The sequence below is a fragment of the Leucoraja erinacea genome, unplaced genomic scaffold (assembly GCF_028641065.1).
Source record: "Leucoraja erinacea ecotype New England unplaced genomic scaffold, Leri_hhj_1 Leri_269S, whole genome shotgun sequence".
NCBI classification, from domain to species: domain Eukaryota; kingdom Metazoa; phylum Chordata; class Chondrichthyes; order Rajiformes; family Rajidae; genus Leucoraja; species Leucoraja erinaceus.
Genome location: NW_026576170.1, coordinates 156,581 through 167,483, shown reverse-complemented (window position 1 = coordinate 167,483; position 10,903 = coordinate 156,581).

Below are 10,903 nucleotides of genomic sequence, written 5' to 3'. Positions count from 1 at the left end.
TGGACCTCCTCCCTATAGGCCGATTCGTCGTTGTTGCTGATGAGAACAATCACCGTTGTATCATCTGCATACTTGATGATGGTGTTAGTGCCATGTACAGGTGTGCAGTCGTTAGGTGAATCTGAATCTGAAATCTGAATCAGAATTAACATATTTGCTCCTATACTCAATTCCACTTGTTATGAAGGCCAACGTGCAATTAGCTGTCTTCACTGCCTGCTGTACCTGCATGCTTACGTTCAGTGAGTGATGTACAAGGACCCCAATTGATACCGATTACCTTCTCAAGAGCAAACGTTTCCTTCCCGTTCCAGTTAAATATTTCCCCTCTCGCCTTTAACCTAATTCCTCTGGTTCTTGATTCTCCAACTCTGGGTAAAGTACAAGATACAAGATACATTTATTTGTCACATGTACCAGTTGGTACAGTGAAATGTGTGGTCACCATATAACCATACAATAAAATAAAGAACACAACACACGATAGAGCCCAACACAAAACATCCCCACACAGCATAATCAAAGTTTCCCACTGAGATTCACGTGTGATTCACGTTGTCCAATCGATAATGATTTCATAGACTCAGCCTCCTCCGCCCAAGGAATATAGGCTGAAGATTTCAAAGGTCCGTCGTGGACACAGGCCCTTCTTCCTACATAAACTGCGCTTACCAACGATCACCGCATACAGTAGCACTGTACTACAAGCTGACAAGTTACAATTTGCAGATATTAAAAAATACGCATTTCGAGACAGGGTAGAATCCGGTACACCCGGAGAAAACCCAGGCAGTCATCAGAATCAGAATCGGAATCAGAATGCGGTTTATTGTCATTATTTATTTAGCGAATGCAAAGTCCTTTAGCCAAGCAGTTGCCTCTTGATCTGCTGTACGAAGGGTGACAAGTCCTCCTTTGAGTCTTTGTTGAGGACATGCTTCAATGATGTGTTGCATTGTTTACTGCTCACCACATGCACACCGTGAGGTTGGACTGCCATTTAAACATAGGTTCAAACGAAATTACGTTCCTGCAGTCATAACAACAACAAAAAAACACAATTATCTCAATTGCACACAAACATCCATCACAGTGAATCTCCAAACAACTCCTCACTGTGATGGGAGGCAAAAATATTATCTCTTCCCTTCTCTGTTCTTAATTCTTCTTCCGCATTCTGGAAGTCAAATTGCTGCATCGAGCTGATCGAGGCTTTTGATGTTGGAGCCCCCGGGGGGCGATGGTAAGTCCCGCGCCGCGTCGGGCGATAGAGAGTCCTGCTACGGGTTGATTTAAACCCCTCGATTCGAGCGGGAGATGTTACCGTTACGCAAGCTCCGAAAAGCGGTCTCCCACCAGGGACATGCGAGCTCCCGATGTTACCGCCCACAGGGTCTGCGGACGGAGCCTCAGCAGCCCCGAAGTCGGGTCGCAGCCGCGCGTCGCCACAACGCTCCGCGCTCCGACGTCGGCCCGCTCCGGCTGCACGATGTTAGGCCCCTACGACAACGACGGCTCGACAGTGAAAATGTCGCGTACGAGTCCCCGTACAGGGAAGAGATTTAACCCCCCCCCCCAACACCCCCCCCCCCCCCCCCCCCCACACACACACACACACCTCCCCCCGCAAACGTCCTCCCTCCACACACACAAACACAGCTAATAAACTAAATCATACACCTAACAAGACAAACATAAATAAAAGACAGACCGTAGGGGCCGCTGCTGCGAGGCGCCGCCATTTTGTCCAAACGGGAGAATTTACTAAATCGTTACTGTCAGCACCGTACTCAGGATCTAAAGGGGTCTCTGACAGTGTAATGCCCCTGTCCCACTTGGGAATTAGTTTACCTTCCGGTGGGTCTTCAGTGTAAGGGAGCAACTCTCCAGCTACGACACTATGCCGCCAAATATATTCATACACTGCTCAAACTATCCTTTTTGCGAAGTCCCTCGAGGGAGTATAGTAGAGCTATGATCTAGTGAAGGTGTTGTCATGTTGATGTTGTGGAGGAATTCCCAGACTATAGCGATGCAGAGAAGTAATTCAGTACCGGCTCATGGAGCAAAAACAGTAATTACTGCATTAAGGTATTTGCACATTTGTGCAGTCACCCATTTGGAAAGGCGCCAGGTGTATTCAAAGGGTTTAATTTTACTTACCTCACGGGCATATCCATCAGGGTATTTATTTTAGCAGTTACTGTAGCTATGCATCTGGTGTCTAGTGATATATCCAGCGACACAGATCTGGATTACTCAGCAAGGCCCAATGGTGAACTACCCATCTGCATTACTGCATCCGCCATTTGCGTTAAATAGTTTGGTTTATTGACTTCCTATTCTTCCCGCGTCCCGGACGATTTTTCTGCAATAAGTGAAGGCCAATGACCAGCTGAAATTAGAAAGTCTGCCAGGGTGTTGGTGAAGTGGAATTGGTTAACGTAATTGCGACAATTACGGGCCAGCCAATCCTCCATCCAGTGACACCCTAGTTAGTCTGATTAAAACAGAAAATTCTGCAGTTATTAACCAGGTTATCCAGGACTGAGAGAGAATGAAACAGAACACACGTTTCAGATCTCTGGTCACATGTTCTATCTCGCTGTCATAAGAGCTTTTGTAATTCTCTTGAGCTCGCGGCTAATGTTATGGAAACGGATTCCGGAGAAGCAGCTCACAGTTGGAAACAATAAAACCACCAGGACACCTGCACACAATGAAAGCAAACCGACAACTGAGAGAGAACAGGGAAGCAGGCACATCCTACCGCATGAGCGGAGCAGAGAGCAAGACAAAGGCGATGTTTTTGTAAGGGGCTTAACTTGTTTCCATCACTGTGCGCCCCAGTGCGCAGTAATAGACTGCAGAGTCGCTGAGATCCAGCCCTGAGATACTCAAGCTGGTGAACTTAGTCGCGGTATTGAGCTCAATAGAGAAACGAGTATCAGCGTATTGGGCCTTATCTTCATTGTTGCTGGTGTCTCTCGACATAGTAAACTCGGGCTGCATGCCTGGATATTGTCGGTACCACAATAAAGCATATGTTGTCCATGTGGTATCATAGTTACAGGTTAAAGTCACCGCTTCTCCTTTTGTCTTCGTCGCAGAGGGCAGTGGCTGTGTGACAGATTCTCCGTGAATGGTGACTGTAAAATAAATATATTGAGATAGTAACAGACACCGGAGTGCCATGAGATTGCACTTCTCAAGCCAAAATCTCACTGAGAAGGGCGAGGGGAACTGAAAATATTGATCCAGAATTACCTGTGAGAAACGCTCCCCACACAACACAGATGCCGATGAAACGCATTTTACCCGTTCACTATGTACTAGCTCAGTTCGAAACTTGAAGAGACAAAAACTGGATCGTGTCTGCTGGTCTCCGGATGTTCGCTGTCACTGCGGTGTGCCCCCAGTGATTGGAGTCAGAGATGTGCGTGGGCAGCTGGGTCTCAGCCAATTAAAATACACGTAGCCAGAATCCAGCTTCCCCCCGAGAGTATTCGCATCCGCTTGAATAAACCGTGATTGAGGAAGGCATATTTGTTCTTGTAACCGGCAGTGATGGTGCGAAGCCTGAGATTGTTACGCGAAACAATAATAAGGTGCATATTCACAAATGGAATAGATTGGGTAAACTCACAGAGTCTCTTGGCCAGATTAGGTGGATCGAGAAACAGAGAACATAGATTCAAAGTGAGTGGGGAGTAGATTTAATAGAGACCTGAAGGGTAACTTTTTCATACAAAGGGGGCGGCGCTTGGAACGAGCTGCCGGAGGTAGTAGTTAAGGCAGGCACAGTCGCAGAGTTTATGAAGAGCGTTGACATATACATGGATAGAACGGATGTTGAGGATATGGACGAAATGCATGCAGGTAGGACTAGTGAAGATGGACCATGTTGGCTGGTGTGGGCAATTTGGGCCGAAGGGTGTATAGGGTCCTGGTGAGACCACACCTGGAGTATTGTGCACAGTTTTGGTCTCCTAATCTGAAGACAGACATTTTTGTACAGAGAAGGTTCACCAGACTGATTCCTGGGATGTCAGGACTTTGATATGAAGAAAGACTGGATAGACTCGACTTGTACGCGCTAGAATTTAGAAGATTGAGGGGAGATCTTATTGAAACTTACAAAATTCTTAAGGGGTTCGACAGATTAGATGCAGGAACCTTGTTCCCGATGTTGGGGAAGTCCAGAACAAGGGGTTACAGTTTAAGGATAAGGGGGAAATCTTTTAGGACCGAGATGAGGAAAACATTTTTCACACAGAGAGTGGTGAATCTCTGGAATTCTCTGCCACAGAAGGCAGTTGAGGCCAGTTCATTGGCTATATTCAAGAGGGAGTTAGAGGTGGCAGGTACAGGATACTGAGTTGGATGATCAGCCATGATCATATTGAATGGCGGTGCAGGCTCGAAGGGCCGAATAGCCTACTTCTGCACCTATTTTTATGTTTCTATGTTTCTAAGGGTGTGTTTCCACGCAATAAGACTCTATGATGCCACGATTCTAAAAAGAAACAACACAGTATTAACGTCATCCGTCCAAAGGCTACGGGCAGATGTGCAGTCGCTTCGGCCGTGTGGAGAAAATGGGAATTATTACGATGTTTTGATGTATACATTGAGAAATGCATGTGATTTCTACACGAGTCAAGTCAAGTCAAGTCAAGTTTATTCGTCACATACACGTACGAGATGTGAGTGAAATGAAAAGTGCTGCGGCGTGTGATGTCCATGTCATATCCTCAGAGATGTGGACTCCCAGATATTTAAAAGAGTTCACCCTATCCACAGTATCCCCATTTATGCTCAATGGTGTGTACGTCATAGGATGATGTGCCCTCCTAAAGTCCATGATCAGCTCCTTAGTTTTTTGATGTTCAATCGGAGGCTGTTGTCCTGACCCCAGAGTGCTAGATCAGCCACCTCCTATCGGTCGGCCTTCTCATCGTTGTCTGAGATCCGGCCCACTACCACAGTGTCATCAGCAAACTTGATTATTGAGTTGGAGCTGAACCTAGCCACACAGTCATGTGTGTACAGGGAGTAAAATAGGGGGCTGAGGACGCAACCCTGGGGCGATCCTTTGCTCAGGGTGAGGGACTTCGATGTATTTCCTCCCATCTTGACTACCTGGGGCCTGGCGGCGAGAAAGTCCAGGGCCCAGGCACACAGTGGGGTGTTGAGCCCTAATTCCAGTAGCTTCTCGTCCAGTCTGGTGGGGACTATCGTGTTTAAGGCTGAACTGAAGTGTATGAACAACATCCTCACGTAGCCCCCCTTCTGGCTGTCCAGATGGGAGAGAGCGGTGTGCAAAACCTGGGAGACCGCATCGTCCGTGGATCTGTTCGGACGGTATGCGAACTGTAACAGGTCTATGTTGCGAGGGAGGAAGGCGCAGATGTGTTTCTTCACCAGCCTCTCGAAGCATTTCATGATTACCGAGGAAAATAAGTAAATAAGTGAAGTAAATTACAAGCAAAGCCAGAAGGATGTGCAAGGAGCCATTTTCAATGAATGTGTTCAGTTCCACTCCCCTACATCTGCCATGTTTTGGCATATGAAATTAATTCCTGAGGACCTCACCCCGCCGAGCCCACGCCGACCATCGATGACCCGATCACTTTCGTTCCGTGTTATTCCACCTTTCCATCTATTCCTTACACACTTGGTGCATGTTTACAGAGGCCAATTAACCTAAAACAAACACACGTATTGGGCATACGGGAGGAAATCAGAGCACCTGGACGATACCTACACGGTCACAGCGAGACGGGAAAACTACACTCAGACATTACCCGAGTACAGGATTGATCCCGGGTGTCTGAAGCTTTGAGGCAGCAGCAGCTGCGCCACTGTGCCGACAAAACGTGTGATTTGTTTTTAAAAGCGTGCAGCTGGGTGATTGTTGAAATATAACCACAGCTAGCCGGAAAAATAGGTTTGTAATTTCCATGAGTTGCAGCAGTGTATCGAGTGGCCTAGTGATCTGCATTCTGCGCACCGACCGTTGCTGCCTGAATTCGGTTCGTGGTCAGGCAGTATGGCGGCATCTTTCTGTCTCCAGCGGCAACATTATTAGACCGCGCATCGTTCACTCTGTGTAGTTTCAGCGTCGCCTCAACCACGTGAACAGTCAGCAGCTCACAAACATTTAAAATAATATACTTATGCAAAATACATAAACATTATTGCTACCAACGGCTAACATTGCCATAACCCCGACTGGTTCATGCGGCCAGGGGTCTCAGATTCAAATTAATATTGATATTCACATTGAAAATATATCTCCAAAATCGAAGAAAATATATGCCAACAATGGCCCATAAATAATATTTTCGAATATGCTAACCATACAACATGTTGTCCATCATGGAAACAAACCACTGGAGATTGGACGATAATTGAAATGCACTCTCGCTCACCTGCTCGCGGAGTGGCGTGGATATCAGGGCAATTGGGGAGGAGCAGCCATAAGGTGTGAAATCGCAACATTTGACTGGGTCTTTACATGGAAACAGTTCCGCCTTCACTGACCTCGACTATGGGAAAAACAACTGGGATTATTGTGAATTGTGGGAACAGTCATAGTGCGTCAATTCTTTGGATTTCGAAATATATAGTTTATTCGAGAAATAAATATGTACAATACATGATCCTTACAAAACCCCCATCCGACATTCTCGGAAGCTAAACATACATTCAATAATGTTTACACAAATTACACAATTTTACCTCCCACCTAAGGGGTCACAAATAACATTAGCAAATGTGCAGATGACACAAAGCTGGGTAGCTGTGTGAACAGTGTGTGTGTGTGTGTGTGTGTGTGTGTGTGTGTGTGTGTGTGTGTGTGTGTGTGTGGTGGGTCGTCGTGTATGATCTTTGGTCGGTAGACGCAGCTCACGCTTCGGTCGATCGAGCTCGAGGCTTTCCAGGCGAGTAACCAAAACATCTGGCGACCTCATGGAAACCTTGGGTTGCGGGCAAGGTCACCAGAGTTTTCCGTTCAAGTGTCCTAAGTGGGACAGAGGCATTACACTGTCGGAGACCCGGGTTAGAACCTGAGTACCGTGTTGTCAGTATCGATGTTGCAAGTTCTGACGATTGGACAAGATGGCGGCGCCTCGCGGCAGCGGCCTCTGCTGTACGTCTGTCTTTTCCTTCTTCTTGTCTCGTTTGGTGTTTGTTTTGGTTCCGTTTTATATACTTTTTAGCTGTGTATATGTGGGTGTGTGGGGGGGGGGGGGGGGGGGGGGGTGGAGGTGGGGGGGGGGGGGGGGGGGGCTTTTAAATCTCTTCCCTGTACGAATATTCGACCTTTTCCCTGTCAAGTCTCCGTTGTCGTTGGGGCCCAACATTGTGCAGCCGACGGCCTCCAACCGGAATCGACCTGGGTCTCCAGTCGCGGAGCCTGCGGACTAGGACTTCGGAGCTTCGGAGTCTCCGTCTGCAGGCTCTGTGGACGGTAACAGCGGGAGCTCGCAGGTCCCTGGTAGGAGACCTCTTTTTGGAGCTCCCGCAACGGTAACTTCTCCCGACCGAATCGAGAGGATTAAATCGACCCGTAGCAGGTCCTTATATCGCCCGGCGCGGTTTCAACGGACGTTGGACTTACCGTCAACCGCTGAGGGCTCTAACATAAAAAGCCTCGATCAGATCGATGCAGCAGTTTGACTGCTTGACTGTGGGAGAAGAATAAAGAACCGAGAACAGCGAAGATAAAATACTTTTTCCTTCCATCACAGTGAGGGGGTGTTTGGAGAATCACTGTGATGGATCTTTGTGTGGAATTGTGTTAATTTAGTGTATTGTTTTTTTATTGTTGGTATGACTGCAGGACCGTAATTTCGTTTGAGCCTGTGTTTCAATGACAATAAACGGCATGCTGATTCTGACTCTGATTCCGATGACCGCCTGGGTTTTCTCCGGGTGCTCCGGTTTCCTCCCAGACTCGAAATACGTACAGAAATATAGTTTATTTTTAATGTCTGTAAATTGTACCTATTCTCCAGCTTGTAGTAGAATGCTGCTGTCTGGGGTGATCGTTGGTAAGCGCTGATTGTATGGGACGAAGGGCCTGTGTCCACAGCGGATCTCTGATTTCTTGAGCCTATTTTCATTGGGCGCAGGAGGCGCAGTGTACGAGATCATTAGCGGATCGGACAACGTGAATCACGCGAGAATCACAGTGGGAAACTTTGATTCTGCTGTGTAGGGATATTTTATGTTGGACTCTATCGTGTGTTGTGTTCTTTATTTTATTGTATGGCTGTATGTTGACCACACATTTCACTGTAGCAGCTGGTACATGTGACAAATAAATGTATCTCGTATCGTGTCCTTTGCCCAGAGTTGGAGAATCGGGAACCAGAGGAATTAGGTTAATGGTGAGAGGGGAAATATTTAACAGGAACGGGAGGGAAACTTTTGCACTTGAGAAGGTGATGGGTATCACCTGGGGTCATTGTACATCACTCACGGAAAGTAAGCATGCAGGTACAGCAGGCAGTGAAGAAAGCTAATTGCACGTTGGCCTTCATAACAAGCGCAGTTGAGTATAGGAGCAAAGAGGTCCTTCTGCAGTTGTACAGGGCCCTAGTGAGACAACACCAGGAGTAGTGTGTGCAGTTTTGATCTCCAGATTTGAGGAACGACATTCTTGCTATTGAAGGAGTGTACCGTGGGTTGGGAGTGCACCGTGGGTTCACCAGGTTAATTCCCGGGATGGCGGGACTATCATATCTGGATACAATGGAGCGGCGGGGCTTGTATACAATGGAATTTAGTAGGACGAGAGGGAATCTATTTGAAACATAAAATATTATCAAGGGATTGGACACGTCGGAGGCAGGAACCATGTCCCCGATGTTGAGAGAGTCAAGACCTAGGGACCGCAGTTTAAGAATAGGTTGTAGGTTATTTAGCAAGCGGGAGATCATGCTGTTTTAGGCGAATTGAGCGGAGATGTTCAACGAAACGATCCTGCACGTTGCCGAGGATCGTGCCTGTTAATTTACTTGCCACAGTCGAGCCCCCTAGCTTAAAAAGTAACACATGTGTTTGTGCAATAAATTAGTTTATGGGGCTGGAAGCGGAGAGAGAAGGTCCTGTGATAGGACACAGATGGAAATTAGCTGATTAGCTTATTTTCAATAGACAATAGGTGCAGGAGTAGGCCATTCGGCCCTCCTAGCCAACACAGTCATTCAATGTGATCATCCCCAATCACTACCCCGTTCCTGCCTTCTCCTTATATCCCCTGACTCCGCTATCTTTAAGAGCCCTATCTAGCTCGCTCTTGACATTATCCAGAGAACCGGTCTCCACCACCGTCTGAGGCAGAGAATACCACAGACTCATTACTCTCTGTGTGAAGATTTGTGGTCGCATCTCCATCTAAATGGCTTACCCCTTATTCTTAAACAGTGGCCCTGGTTCTGGACTCCCCCAACATCGGGAACATGTTTCCTGCCTCGAGCGTGTCCAAACCCTCAATGACATTATATGTTTCAATAAAATGCCCTCTCATCCTTCTAATTTCCAGTATATACAAGCCCAGTCGCTCCATTATTTCAACATATGTCAGTCCAGCCATACCGGTTAGAACCGACCGTTGGGAAAATTAAAGTTCTGACATGCTACTCTATGGACACCTGCCGTAAACTAACTAACGTAAACTAACTAAACTTGCACGCTGTACAAATTGGTGACCAGCAGCAAAGTGACCACCAGCAGCATTTGCCAATTCGGCAAGACGGACACATTTACTAAGTACAGCGTTTTTAGAGTCGCAGTTGCTCATTTACCGGAATGGTGGCTGGATTAGCGGTGCAGGAAGAGAGATTGGTCATATCTGGATTCTTTCCCTCGGGAATGTCGGAGAATGCAGGAAGCTCTGGTTGAGGTATGTAAAGTTTTGAGAGGGTCGAAAGGGTCGCTCCCCCAACGCACCCGTTCCCTACCCGTAGCCACCACAGGAGGCGTGGTCCTCCAACTCAAGCCGTTCCTGAACGTAAGTGAAGCTGATCACTGCTAGCCGAGCCATCGTGACGTCATCAGTTGAAGCTAGTAGTTTTATATTCAATCTTTTGATTTTTATTAAAACTTTAATCAGTAATGTCGAGAAATAAAGCATAAAATGGTCAGCGAAGGTGCTCTCTATATGTAGGAGATAAGTGTGGATCAGGATATGTAAAATCTTATGAAAGTTGGCCTTTTTAATGCTTTAATCGCGAATAACGTTAAATATAGGATGAAATATTCAGGGAAGCTGATCACTGCTAGCCGAGCCATTGCGACGTCATCAGTTGCAGCTGGTCGATTTAAATTCAAAGTATTTTGATGTTTTTAAACTTCTTACTTACTTTGAATCAGAAATTTGTCAAGAAATAAAGCATAAAATATCCAGTGAAGGTGTGTATTCACGGCCTCGAGGGGATAAACGTCAATCAGAATATGTAAAAATGTAATCGTTATCGCGTCGGGAGCGGAGGATTTGGGGAGAGAGTACTCAACTCAAATTTGGAGCTATACAAATCTCAGCCGCCATCGGTGGTGAAAATAAATTAATGGATTTCTCACATTATCTTGCCCTGCAAGAGGAGATAAATCCGACTCTCTGCCCACTCCCTCGAATCTCAAATAGGCAGAGCTCCAGCGTCGGCGCTGCATCAAAGGAGGTGGGACATTAATGCAAATCGATTTTCAGCATATCTTTACCACACAGGCGAACTTACTCACTTTACCGCCCTCTACTGGACACTCGCTGTTACACACTGCTTGCATTAAAAATATAATGTGTAATGCCAACTTGTATCAATAACACCCACTACCTTTGGTTGCATCTGGTGCAGAGTTACTAATTGTATTGAAAAGCGAAAGGCTCTGTAAG